Here is a 15356-nt window from a genome sequence, read left to right as displayed (position 1 = left end):
AGGGAGTGAGAGTGTGTGTGTGTGTGTGTGTGTGTGTGTGTGTGTGTGTGTGTGTGTGTGTGTGTGTGTGTGTGTGTGTGTGCGTGTGCGTGCGTGCATGCGTGCGTTACAGTGGTGTAAAGCAACTAAGTGCATGTACTCAAGTACAATTTTGTACTTTTACTTATACTCCATTACATCTCAGAGGCAAATATTGTACTTTTACTCTACAACAATTATTTGAAAACTTTAGTTACTAGTTACTTTGTAGATTTTGATTATTATTACAAAACCGCTTCAGCCCTATACATTTCGGCATTTGAAAATAGCCGATCTACTATTAATGTAGATCTGCTATTGTCTAATGATTTTTATGCATTTTATACATTTGAGAACAACTTGAAATGGGACATTCTGCGTATTCTGCTTAAAGAGTACTTTCTACTTTTGGTACTTTAAGTACATTTTGATACCAATACTTTTTTACTTTCACTCAAGTACATTCAATTCAATCAATCAATTATGTTCTGGCTTGGATCAATGGAACCAACTACTGTAGTATACTTCTTATTTATCAGTAGGATATCATAGTGATAACACATTTTAAGGGTTTAAATAAAAAAATACCATGACTTGTTTTTTTACATTAATTTCTTAATATTATTGTTATATTATTTCAAAGAACTCTTAGTGTTTTGCCAATAGGCTCTATGCACAGCAGCCATATTGGGAATGAATTGGCCCCTTCCTTACTTCCTTCACAGGTGTTGCCAATAATACTAATTAAGGCTCTATTCCATTTAGTGTGGCATAGTGGTTGTCCTATTTTCAAGGACCCCCATAACTCTGAGAGTGTACAAATGGAACAAAATGGACCCTTACGGGTCCATTTGGTTCCATTTGTACACTCTTAGAGCGGTTTCACACTATGGTCCCGGGTGCGCACCCTGGGCCACTTGGCTGATATTGTGGTAGTGTGAACGTAGCGAACTGTTCCCCGTAACGCATCACCGTTCCGTACCCGAAACCACCAAAGGGAGGTAGTTTCGGGTCCGATTGCTGCGGAGTCGGGAACGGAACGTGGCAGTGTGAATCCATCCGTACCAAGAGAAGGAAGTGGACTGTTAATCATATATCATTTATATATTTTTATAATGACGCATTATTCTAGCTGGGTTATACCTTCTCATAGTTTATACTTGAATGTTGACAAGAAATAATAATCCCGCTAGTGTTTGAGTAGCGCGAGCCGTGAAAAATAATAAACAAAAAACACATGTGTGGCGAACGTATTTGTAAGGATAAATACACCAAGGATTAGTCCGTGACGTGACGTCACTGCTAAATTACAAAGGATGCGTCCGTGACGCCAATATCATATTAACAGACGACAGTGCATTTCGAGGTTTCAAAGACCAGTGCACACACTGCTTTGGTTGTGTATTGTTGATCTGTTGTTATTATAACTCAAGACAACGTCAGGAACACCGTCAAACTGTATTATTCACTCTAGAATTACTTTTCTTCTGTGAATGACATTCGCTCTCCCAAAGCGTCATAGTCCACAGCGCCCCCATGAGGCACCTATTTACCATTACTGTTAAATGAAATGGTCTCGAATCTTGGCCAGTGTGAATGCTGGCCAACCAAGCGCACTCGGGAACGGAGGGGGAACGCTTCGCTTCAAACGCACCCAATGTGAAACCGCCCTTAGAGTTACACACCCACCGTAAGGGGCCATTTGGGAACAAATTGGAGTGTTTCTAGTGAGCCAACATGCACGATATCAGCACCCTGACCAGAGTGGAACAGAGCCTTCATTAGTATCATTGGTAACACCTGTGAAGGAAGTAAGAAGAGGCCCATTTTTTTTCCAAAATGGCTGCTATGCATAGAGCCTATTATCTGGGGGCCCACTTGAAATATCCTCACAGCCCGCCAGTGGGTCTCGGTCCACAGGTTGGGAATCACTGTAGTGGTTGCAGAAACAAGATTTAAATAATGTTCTTCATTAAATGAACAGTCTGTACTGCTGTACTGATACACAATATTGCAATAAATAAAACAATGTTTTAACCTGAATTACATCCTGTAATAAAAGTAGGAGGTGTTCATCATGTAAGCAGGATGAATAGGCAGGATGAATCAAGCAAATACTAGATAGCCACTGTACAATAAAGCAAGGGTTTCCAAACTTTTCAGCCCCCCAAAATAATCTGATTTGAACTGGGGACCCCCCACCCTGACAAGCACTTGGAATTTGAGTTGAGGCATTACATTTTGTTTGACTCAGTTCCACAGATAAATGTTGTGAAATGTTTGCCTCTTTCTTATACGTAATTGACAATTTGTATCAAAAAGATCTTTAAAGTCCTTAAAGGAGACACACCATGAATTTCACTTTTTTTTTTTTTTTTTTTTGCTCCCCAGTGTCTCTTGTACCCCAAAAAATATTTTATTTTAACATTCAGTCATTCATTCTCATTTCAGAGATTTTCAGAATGGGCGTGTCTGAACAGGCCATTCTCAGAATGGCAAGTTTGCTTACATCACGAAACTTTCTGCCCATGTATTTTGACAGACAGACATGTATTTTGACAGACAGAATTGCTCAGTAGCACCCCTCTGCCCAACAGGACGTTTTGGTATTGCAGCTGAAAGTGCTTTATAAGCCTGAGAGAATTGACTTGGGATGAGTATATCTGAGTGTTGATTTAGGCTCAAAACTTTTGAAAATGGTTTGAGGGACATACACCATATGATATTAAATATCAAATATTTTTTTTTAATTCATGGTGTGTCTCCTTTAAATGATAACTTTATAAAATGTGCAGATACCCTGTATACACTTATATCGTATGTAGGTTTGTTTACTGTTGAGTGAGAAAACAATGTTGCACATTAAGCTAATCATCTGGGGACCCCCCAAACTATTTTGGGGACTCCCCCGGTCCTGACCCCCAGTCTGGGAACCAGTGCAATATAGAAAGCACACAAAGACAGCATTATACTTGATTTTGTTGTCTAGTGTCAATGCCTGTAATATCAGTTTCCTTTACAGTTGGCAGAAGCCATGTTAACGTCTTCTATCTATGAACAAAATAATATATAGGTCATATACCTGACAAAGGCCACATCGGCCGAAACGTTGTTATCTTGACTGCTCTATTCATTAAATTTGCCGGGAGCATCAAGGCGGTGTACCCTTTTCTTTTGCTCATGTTTATTCAGTCGGATCCAGCACCCGTTGCAATTCTTGGATGTGCGTGCACCACCTAACCGCTTTAACGTCTTCTATCTAACCAGGTAATCATGCTACCCATTCAAATAAACACATCTTGGCACACAGGTCCAGTCCTGTGCCCAACGTCCTCAACTGAATTAGTTTGAAATTGTTCCTACGGTTATTTTTGAAAATAGCTGACAAGCATGCTTCAGTTTGAAAATAAACTGTTAAAGGGGTAAGGGCAACTGTAAATGAAGGAATAATGTGACAAAGATGAATAAAATGTTTAACAGTGCCTGGGGAAGAGGTTCTGATGGCTTTTTCCTACTGATGGGGATAATATCATGAAGCCATATCACATTATGTTTAGTTTTAAACTCATTAGCTCTGAGGAGGTGGAGACAGAGCCGGATGGCTTGGTCCTATTGGACCCAGGCCCAGGGCCCAAAGGTCAGGGGGGTCCTTTAGAAAACTGGGCCAACTGAGACCTACTGTTCCAGAGCCTGACCCTGAATTTCAGAAGCTGAAATTAAATGAGCTCACATAATAATAAATAAATACATTGCATGGATGCAACTGGGACGCATCATCAGTGTTGTAGCCTGGGGTCATAGGGTGTTTCGGGTCTCACAACATACAACATACACCCTCGCCCAGGTGACCCAGCCAGGGTTGATCAAGCCCCGACTTACGTCCCAGTAGCACCCACGGTCAGTCCTATAGGGAAAGACAGGGCCACTCAGTCCGCTTCTCCGGAAGTACTCTGCCGGGACTCGGGGAGGCTCTGGCACGTGGAGGGACTAGGCTCTGTGGGTTGTCTCCTGGCCGGGCTCCTCCTTCGTCTCACCAGGTCCAGGACCTGAGCGCTGCGCCAGATCAGATGCACCGTCCCGATCCAAACATTTCCTTCTGGCGTGATGGTTCCTTGGGCCGATACCACTAGATTGGGCCGTCTAATGGTATTAGCTCCGCTTGCGGTACGCTGGAATGGAATGGCCCTCCTAAGGCCTCACCGCGGGTTTGTTGGGCTTCTTCCTCACGGAAGACACAGCATGGGGCGCTAACCCATACTGCTCCCGGGATACCGTCTACATTCCGGCTGTCAACAGTCTCTCCTGTGGTCACCAAACTATTCCTGGTTGTCACGTAGTCTATAAATTCCTATGAGCCACTATAAATAGAATAACTAATAAATAAATACATCGCATGGATGCAACTGGGACGCATCATCAGTGTTGTAGCCTGGGGTCATAGGGTGTTTCGGGTCTCGCAACGTACAACATACACCCTCGCCCAGGTGACCCAGCCAGGGTTGATCAAGCCCCGACTTACGTCCCAGTAGCACCCACGGTCAGTCCTATAGGGAAAGACAGGGCCACTCAGTCCGCTTCTCCGGAAGTACTCTGCCGGAACTCGGGGAGGCTCTGGCACGTGGAGGGACTAGGCTCTGTGGGTTGTCTCCTGGCCGGGCTCCTCCTTCGTCTCACCAGGTCCAGGACCTGAGCGCCAGATCAGATGCATGCATAATAGAGAGATATTTTATGAACAAGTAAAATATAGACAACTACTTGTGGCCCAGAGCAATAAGGAACCCTGAAGGCTCATTCAAGATGGTCAGAAAGGCCCTGTTGGATTTTCTGCCCAGGTTCGCAACAGTCTCAAGAACTGCCTCTGCTCACAAAATGGAAAAACATTTACTTTAGCTGTCCTTTCTAGTTGCCCACGGCCCCCTAGACCTTTACATTCTAGTCTAGAACAGGGTTGGGCAACCTTTTTATGCCTGAGATAAATCACCATCACTTTGACTTTTATTTCAATATACACTGCTAATTAAAATAATGCAGAACAGAATAAAAGAACAGAACAAGTCAATAGGTTTTTATATGAAACATATAGGCAGGATCAATTATGAAAAAGTGTCATGCATATCAAACTATAATGCACACATGATTTATTGGACTTTTAAAATACTGATGAAAGCACTTCATCCAGTTTCATGGTCGAACTTTACTGTGAAGTCAATAACTGTGAAGTTATCTCGTCATCCATGTACACCCCTCTCTCTCTCTCTCTCTCTCTCTCTCTCTCTCTCTCTCTCTCTCTCTCTCTCTCTCTCTCTCTCTATTTCTAACCTAACCTGTATGGAGTGAAGTGTTTTATGTGTGTAAACAGAGTGAAATTGTATTGATACTTCGTGTATCTTTTATTTTTCTCTTACCCTACAATTTTAATTTTTTTGCTTCTGTTTATGCATTAACCTTGTTTATATGTTGCATAGTATTTTATATTATTTTTTATGTTCTTTGTAAAAAAGTTTTTTTGCTTTTTGTATGTTTGTATTGTTCTTTGTGGAGTAGGAATAATAGCTGTTGCCATGTGTAACAGCTAATGGGGATCCTAAATAAACCTTCCATGCAGTGAGCTCGGGTACCTGTTAACAACTGAACTAGTTAGTGTTCACATATCTTTAAACACTTCCCGCATGGAATGTCCCACAGCCCACCATGAGAGTGTGAATAGAATGTGTAAATCCAAACTAGAGGGTAACTCAGGTATTCAGGTAACTCATTCCCATGCTACACATCACAGATTGTTACAGAATATGGTTGTACTGCCCTATCACAAGTAGTAAGTAGTAAGTAAGTGAGCCCTATGACAGCCCTATCACAACAATAATAGTATATCGCCTTCTCCATAAGATGCCATAAGATGCACATACCAGTGGTAATTGTAGGCTTATTGATACTGGAATTGTAATATACTTTACTGTAATTAGGAGCTATCTCTGATCTTTCTTTCTTCTTCTATCTAACCAGGACATCCTGCTTCCCATGCATGCAGATAAACACAACTTGGCACACGGCTCCAGTCCTACAGTATGTGTGCCAAGTTGTGTTTTGCATGTACAGTTAGGGTTGCCACCTTTCAGAAATTGAAATAAGGGACACTTCTTACCGCCGCGCGGCAAAGCCACCATAGAGTCTGGGTTGAGTTTCCCAAAAATAATGATATTTTCAGTAGAAATTACAATTCAGAAGCAGAGCAAGAGAAACAAAAACAATCATTCAGGCGTGTTGGCAGGTCTGATATGCCAACTTCCTCAACTGCATTGTGGACAGCTGTATCACTTTGTAACTTTCACCAACACGTAGGCCCAATTCAAAATAAATGTTCACTGGTTGGAATTATGAAGTTCAGTATACTCTCTTTTCCTCATAAACTGTCAAACTAATTCTACTGTAGGCCTACATATCTTCTCCCACATCTTTGGCTGATTCGATGCCAAACTGACTACACAGCATCTTCAGACTTTCCGCCACAAACGACCCAGGACAAGCAGACTTAAAACATTGCTCTTTATTGAATGAACTGTCGGTACTTTATACTGACGGGCCAGTTTAGACATGTCATCAAAGGAGACAACGAAACCATGTTGGTATGTGAATTATGTATGTACGTATGACAATATATATATATATATATATATATATATATATATATATATATATATATATATATATATATATATATATAGAGCAGATGTGCTTTTGAGCACATCTGCTCAAAAGGCGCTGTTGGAGGTGCGTCAGGCAGTAATGCCCAGCAGAAATACCATCATCTGTATCATGATATAGGCTCCGTTGCCTGAGGCAGCAGTGCAACTTGCATATATATATATATATATATATATATATATATATATATATATATATATATATATATATATATATATATATATATATATATATATATATATATATACATATATATATATATACATATATATATATATATATATATATATACACAGCTCTCTAGGGTAGTGTTTCTATATATATATATATATATATATATATATATATATATATATATATATATATATAAATAAAGGTTGGGAAACACTACCCTAGAGAGCTGTGACGCAAAAAAAAAGGTTGGGAAACACTGCCCTAGAGAGCTGTGACGCAAGTCCAGGGGTGCGGCAGAATACTTTGATCATAGTTTGAATGTATCAAATATCATTTCAGTTTAACCACTTAGACCCTCTATACTTAAACCTTTATATATTATAACGGGCCTGACTGAAAGATTATGAGAAATCTCGTCATTGGCAGTCAGTAGGCCTTTTATTACGGGGCCAGGCGTCCAGCATGGACACGTTTTGTTATTGGCATTATTCCATTTCTTCTGCCACTTTTGGCAGTTCTGGCTGAACCGTGCAGTCGCTTTTTATGAAACTCGGCCATATGATAGATGTTCATGAAAAACGATCAAGAAATAATTCTCACAATCTTTCGTCAAAAGGTGGCGCTATAGCACTCAGTTGAAAATGGCAACTTTGAACAGGTACAACTCATGCCCTATTTGACCTACAGCCATGAAACTTCAATACGCATATGCGTCTCCTCATGCTGAACAACTTTCACACTCTGACTTTTGACCTCTGACCTTTAGATCTCCCACCATTTTGAATTATATGAAAAACAGATAAAACCTATCTCCTCCTGGGATTTTTGAGTAATCTGCACGAAACTTTTTACACATGAACTTTGGACCTATGCCAAAAAACGTTTGCAAAATATTTTCCATAAGTGAAAAAATTAAGCTTTAATGAGCCAATGAATATTGCAGTTTTATGACAATTATTCATCTGCCCCTAACACATACATGCAGCAGACTTACCATTCTTTGAAACTTTGCAGAAATGTAAAGGGCCATTCCAAATATCACTGAAACCAATCTTACTCCAATTGGTCAAACGGGGGCGCTATAGCAATTTTTTGAAAATTGAAACTTTAAACAGGCAAAAGTCATGCCTCGTTTGGCCGACAGCCATTAGACCTGCTTACACATGTGCCTTGACTAATGAGGAACACATCTATCACGTTGACCAGTAAGCACCGCCCTTAGGTTGTCCGCAATCTTGAGCAGTTTGAAAAACACTTAAACCCAGGATTTTTCAGCTATTTGCGTGAAACTGTATCATCTGTGTGATCTCCTTTTTCACAGGTTCTTGTTTGTTGGTGGCTTCTCGCTTAAATGTGTGCCCCACAACCTGAAGGTCACCAGTTCAAGCCTCACTTGGTGCAGACTTCATCTAAGTTGCATTTCACACAACATGACTATCAATGAATACATCTGCAATTGTTAAAGATAACATGAAATACTTAATTGAGTGTTTTTTACATACAGCTGATCTACAATCTCACAACTTTTCAGATAGCAATGAGAGTATGTTTTTTCAATGTATAACATACTTCATTGTGAAAATAGCCGATGTACAATCTGACAACTTTTAATGGTTTGTGAGCTTGTAGATCGGCTACTTTCACTAGTTTTGGTTCTGAGGAGATGTACAATTTCTTAATTGGTAAATGGTTTGTGAACGAGTGATCTTAGTGTTAGTGAAACAGGGGCTTGGGTCATGACATAAGGCAAAAGTTTGTGATCCTCAACAGACAACATCAGCCTGGACAAAGCTATAGCACTATAGGTAGTGTTGCAGCTACCTAAGAGTGCCTCACGACCGCAAGGTTGCTGGTTCAAGCCTCACTTGATGCACACTCATTTAAGTTGAATTGCAAAAAACATGACTCAATCTATTCCGTTTCCATGGCTCTCTCTCTTCAATCTATTCCGTTTTCATGTCTTTCTCTTCAATCTATTCCGTTTCCATGTCTCTCTCTCTGTCTCTTCAATCTATTCCGTTTCTATCTTCAATCTATTCCGTTTCCATCTCTCTCTCTCTCTCTCTCTCTCTCTCTCTCTCTCTCTCTCTCTCTCTCTCTCTCTCTCTCTCTCTCTCTCTCTCTCTCTCTCTCTCTCTCTCTCTCTCTCTCTCTCTCTCTCTCTCTCTCTCTCTCTCTCTCTCGCTGAGTGGTTAGGGAGCCAGAGGCTGTGGTTGCCCCAGGTACGATTCCAGGCCAGGTCAGCAAATGTGTCGATGAAATTCGTCATCGACACAAGCAAGACTCTTAACCCCTAATTGCTCACAGGCCCTCATTGGAAACAAGACCGCAAGGACTTTCATGAACTGACCTGTTAAAGGAATTATCATTTTTCTTTCTCTCTCCTGGCCCCGTATTATCGCTGCTTGCAGCTATATTGAGTATTTGTATTTGTTGGATAATTAAGAATTTCACTCGACTACATTTCAAAGACAGATAACAATAAGCATACTTTCTTAAAGTGTGCTGTGACCACTGTACATACAGTACCTTGCGATTTACCTGCTATAATGTTGAAGAACCAAACCAAACTGCTTTCTGACTATTTTGCCCAGACATTATATTTTGCAAACATTTCAAATTACAGATATTTTGCAAACATTGGTTTGCACCGGCCCTGCATGGACAAATGTGATCTAGAATAGGGTTCCGCTGTGTTGCAATGTATATAATCCATACTCTTATACATGTATGATCAAATATTATTTTTTCAAATAATGTACTACTGTATCTGCAGTGTGTTCTGACTCATACTCTACTGCATTAGTCTTATCATAGATACATGTTTTTTTTTTTGAATAAATGATGCTCTCTGCTCAGTACAACTTCCCTCCCTCCAGTTTGTCTGTTTAATATGTAAGCCCGCCTCAAGGCCCCCATGAACCAATCAGCTGAGTAGATGTCACAGCAGCGGACACACCCTCCACTGTTAAATACAAGTTAAAGTGTGACATTTGGGTGCATTTCAATCCACTATGGCAGTAACATGGATTACCCTCCTGAAAGAAGCATTGAAAAAGAGTCCTGTGTTGGCAAACCTAGGCGTAGTGTTCCTGCTCCTGCTCGTGGCACTAGAGAAGCTTGCAGAGGTGCAGTATCACTGTCCTTGTGAATCCACATCGGCAGATAAAGGAGGATTTATATTTTGTTTCTTCTTCCTTCCCGCTGTAATGTCCTTTGTCCTGATGCTGAGCATCCAGTTGCCAGGTAAATATGCACAGTCACAGACATCGGCAACTGCATCGGCAACGGCATCGGTACTGGCACCGGACGAGATAAAGAATATAAATGCACTGACACCAAAAGAGATAAAGGAACGGTTAAACGGACTGACACCAGAACAGATAAAGGCACTGACACCAAAACAGATAAAGGCACTGAAAGTGGAACAGATGAAGGCACTGACACCGGAACAGATAGAGGCACTGACATTGGAACAGTTGAAGGTACTGACAGAGAAACAGATAGATGCACTGCCACTGGATCAGAAAAACAAAATAATGAAGGCACTGAAAAAAGCAAAAAGAAAAGAAAAGAGAAAAAAAGATGCATCTGGTGTGTTGACCAGTTTAGTCCCTGGCTTCGTTTGGATAATTTTACTTTGCCTCGACGGCCGGTACATTGCTTGTAGCATGACATGGAACAACTGTACTGGTGATTACACAAGTCTTGTTTTTGGAGGGGGGCACAGATACAGTGCTGGTACTGTGAAGTGCAAGACTATTCTTCAGTGGCTCACTGGTCCTGAGAAGTACATACATCAGTATAACAACAGCAAGATTCTTAAGCTTTCCGATGATAATGATATGAAGTCCAGCATTGAGAAGGAAGAGAGGACAGGTGCTGTTAATAATAATACTCTGGAGTCCAGCACTATTTTTGAGGGCAGCAGCAGGGGTGTGAAGTGCATCACTATTCTTAAGCCCAGCACTATCTCCAGCACTAATCTTGAGTCGTCCAGTGCTGGTGCTGTGAAGTGCAGCGCTATTCTTGAGCAGACCAGGGCTGGTGATGTGACGTGCAAAATAATTCTTGAGCCGCCCAGTGATGCTGTGAACAGTGTGAATTGCACCACTATTCTTGCGCCGCCGGCCATTGCTGGTGAAGTGAAGTGCAGCACTACTCTTGTGCTGTCCACTACTGATAGAGTGGAGTCCAGCACTATTCTTGAGCTGCCCAATGCATTTTGTAAAGCAAAGACAACAGAGTACATCATTGCTTCTCAGGTAAGTTCAATATTCTCCTAGCAATATATAGTTTTAGGTGATGAAGGATTTATATTCAATTAGAACACACACTATTACAAACATTTTACTGCAATGCTGATGCTGTTTGCTTATTATTGCTTATAATTTTCTTAATTTAGTTTTGATTTGTAAAATAGTTTTTCCCGGTCATATTTATTATATGTATTGTTTAACTGTGTGTTTTGTGTCCCAGTGGGGAGGCATAGGCTTCTAATACTTCTCTGTGTGGGAGTCATAATATATGCAATATGTGTAATGTGCATACCAAACGAAGACGTGAAGGACAAGACGGTGGGTACTAGGAGAATTATTGTTACTCTTATTTTTGGGAGAATTGAACCTATTCCCCATTTCATATCTTGATATCTGGATGCACCTGTTGACACTCATAACATTTTGCTCTTAAAAAGTTGTTCTTGACTGAATAAGTTCTCTAGATCACGTCTGTGTTGAGATATAGCTTCACTAATTATTTTTTTGTTTTTGTTTAGGAGGACGTAAATGTTTACCTGAAGAACAATGAATGGACTTTGCGCAAGATTGGTAGGCTCTTTTATTCCATTTTATTTGATAGGTGTTGTGGTGATTTGGGTTATTTTCAGCATTATATTGAGTATTGCCTACATTATTGTGGTGAAATAGTCTCTCTCTCTCTCTCTCTCTCTCTCTCTCTCTCTCTCTCTCTCTCTCTCTCTCTCTCTCTCTCTCTCTCTCTCTCTCTCTCTCTCTCTCTCTCTCTCTCTCTCTCTCTCTCTCTCTCTCTCTCTCTCTCTCTCTCTCTCTCTCTCTCTCTCTCTCTCTCTCTCTCTCTCTCTCTCTCTCTCTCTCTCTCTCTCTCTCTCTCTCTCACAATTTTGCCCTAACAACGTCAACTATGACACCGTCCTAATGGTTTTAGGACGGTGGTGAAAAAGTTTATATCCAGTCCTTATTGTCTGCTTTGAAATAACTGACATCAGTTCTTCAACAGGAGACAAGTTGACTGTGGAGACTCCTGTTGCTGAAAATGAGACCAACGATAGCCAGACCAGCAGCCCTCAGCGTAAGTTTGTGGATGGTTTTGGGACAGTGGTGAAAAAAAAGTTTATTTCTAGCCCTGATTGTCAGCTTTAAAATAACGGACTTCAATTCTTCAGCAGGAAACACGCCAATTGATGAGGCGTCTGCTAGCGATCTGATGCCGGGACCCAGCTCCCTTAAGCGTAGGTTTGCGGGCTGTTCAGGGACAGTGGTGAAAAGAGTTATTTCTAGTTATTTTCCATTTTGAAATAACTGATTCATCAATTATTCAACAGAATCAAAGAAAAAACGAAGGGATGAGGAGGGTGAAGAGGAGGAATTAGACCCCCTAGCTGTGACACCAGAAGCCTAATGCCAAAAGATCCTTTACAATATTTCCCTAGCCCTGCTGTTGCCCATCAACCAGCAAGAAATGAAATTCAGTGCTATGTTCATCCATCCTGCTGTCCTCCACATCTACTCTGTTCATTCATCCACTGTCCTAAACATCTGCAATGTGCACCACAGTCCTTTGACACCTTTAAACGAGGACTAAAAACCTTTCTTTTTAACAAGGCATTTGCCTAGATGGACTCAGTGATGCCATGTGTGTTTGTTTTGTGTTGTGAGCTTATAGATCAGCTATTATCGAAACAGTTTTGATTTTTCACCTTTAATAATATGCCCGAAATAGGCATGCCAGGTTTAAAGTGGATTAATACCAAACTGAGTGAGTCAGTCAACTCATCAGGGTGTGTGGCTGTTTAAAGCCTGGGGAAGAGAATAGCCAGGGTCATTTGGCATTGTGGTGCTGTCATCTTAGACATAACATGTTGTGTGTGATTACTTGATGGTGTGTATGTGTTATGCACAACTATTATTTTTATCTACAGTGTTGTGTAAGCACTGGTATTCGGTGGTATCTCTTTTTAAGGGAGTAACTGTGACTGTTTTCTTGCTTTAGACAAACTTCAGTTAAAGTTCAGAACATAATGTGTTTGGTGGTTTTGTTAAGTTCTCAAGTTTGTTAATAAATGCTTTATTTTTTGTACATTTGTTTAGCTTGACTCCTTTTTTCTTTTAAATTGTGTTACAGTCAATATCCCCCAGAACAACAACAGAATCTGAAAAGGTGGGTTTTGAGTGTGGTTTTAAACATGGTGAGGGTGGGCAGCTCTGATGTGAGCTGGGAGTGAGTTCCACAGTGTGGGGGCAGCCACAGAGAAGGCCCTGTCACCCCAGGTTCATTTATTTGTCCAGAGGGTTTAGATTGGTGAAAAAAAACATACACTGTTTCATGAATAATTATAAAGTCCCTATTTATAAGATAAATATAAATAAATGTAAATATAAAAGGAAAATAATATTAAAAACAAAGAGGTTTCCAGAGTTCTCAGGGGATTGGCACATACAGCAGTGTATGAGCAGTCCTATCAAGGGCCTTTTCCTTGTTGGTGCTCGGGCCCCAAAGCACCTGCTAAACCTGCACCCACGCACACACAGCTGTGTGTGTGTGTGTGTGTGTGTGTGTGTGTGTGTGTGTGTGTGTGTGTGTGTGTGTGTGTGTGTGTGTGTGTGTGCGTGCGTGCGTGCGTGCGTGCGTGCGTGCGTGCGTGCGTGCGTGCGTGCGTGTTGCCTTCTTGTGTGGTTCAGCATTTTCTTTGCCTTGTTATTTCCTGTCATGTGTATGAGCTGCATGAGATGTCTTGGTGTTGAGCAGTGAGACATAATCAAAGAAAAAACTAAAATAATGTACAGTACAATATCACTTTTTGGTTAACTGCCCAGGCCTTATACACAACATACACATAATAAATAACACTGAGGATTGTACTGTGTAAACACACCAACACAGTAACATTGACTTTGTTTCACACATAATACGAAACATTACACTCTTTTAAACTGTTTCTCTCTTGTACAAATACTTTGATTTGTTATAATAGTTAATGAAGTCATTCAAATGGATTCATTTTATTTTAATCTAATGTGGATCATACATTGTTTACATGGAGTCTTTTTCCTTTTCAAAGCAGCATTGCATGTTTGTAAAGCTTGTGTTAGAATGCAGCCTTTGAAAAAACTGTAAACTATAATGAATGTGTCTTGTTGATATGTGATGAACTGCAATATGACACACATGATGAGGGAGCAACTTAAGTATGACAACTCATAGGTAATAATGTTTAGTTTGTAAAGTGTTCAAACTTACTTACAGCAGGTAAATATGAGTATAAACGTGAAGTAGGAAAAAGTGTGTGTGTGTGCGTGGGCATGTGCGTGTGCACGTATGCGAGTGTACATCTTGTAGCCAACACAAGCTTCTCTTTTTTGAAAAAATGTTATAATAAGCTTAACAATGATGATATCTGCAATAAATAGAACATCCCCTGATAAAGAATTGTTCAAAATAGTTTGTTATGTTCATGAAAGGAATGTCCCTTGCCTTGGTCCCAGTGAAGGCCTAATACTAAAACATATTTAAAGGAGCATGCATTCCAGTGTTATATGATGTTATATTATATGATATTAAATGATTGAGGGGTGGATAACAACATAATGGGTTCTTTATGAAGGGGGGGGGGGGGGTATACAGTAGACTGCTTCTAAAGCAGTTTTGAACTTGCTTTTTCCCCCCACAGAGTTGAAGGGTAGCCTACGTGGCATAGAGTTCTCATTCCCTCATTCCCTCACTCACTTGACCATGGTTTATTCATTCTTTCTTGTATCATCTTCAAAGTGAATGTTTAGGCTCTTCATTTAGTTTCTCAGTTGGACTTTAGGGTATTTGTTATTGACTTGACAAACGGCTTACTCAAAGGACTTGCAACAAGAAATGCACAGATAAAAAAGAAAATGTTATAGTTTGCGACCAATGATCTGTTCTCGTAAATGTCTTAAAATGCATACACACCAAGAAAAGCTAATACATTAATCAGCTTTTATTTCAACGTAATTTCTATGCAAATTGGCTTTTTAACGTTTATATTAGCTTATAAAAGTTCAAATATAAAAGCTTGCTTTTTTCCACTCTCTTTTACCCCTGGAGAACGGTGGGCCGTGGGGGAGAGTGCGGAGGGGAAGGACTGTGGTTCTGGCAGAGGGAAGGACTGGGCTGTGGTGAGAGTGTCTCCTCAGACGGACTCCCTGGAGAGCAGGCAGTGGTAGCGAGCAGAC

The sequence above is a fragment of the Gymnoscopelus microlampas genome (assembly GCF_963454915.1).
Source record: "Gymnoscopelus microlampas genome assembly, chromosome: 5".
NCBI classification, from domain to species: Eukaryota; Metazoa; Chordata; class Actinopteri; order Myctophiformes; family Myctophidae; genus Gymnoscopelus; species Gymnoscopelus microlampas.
This window is presented reverse-complemented; position numbering follows the sequence as displayed.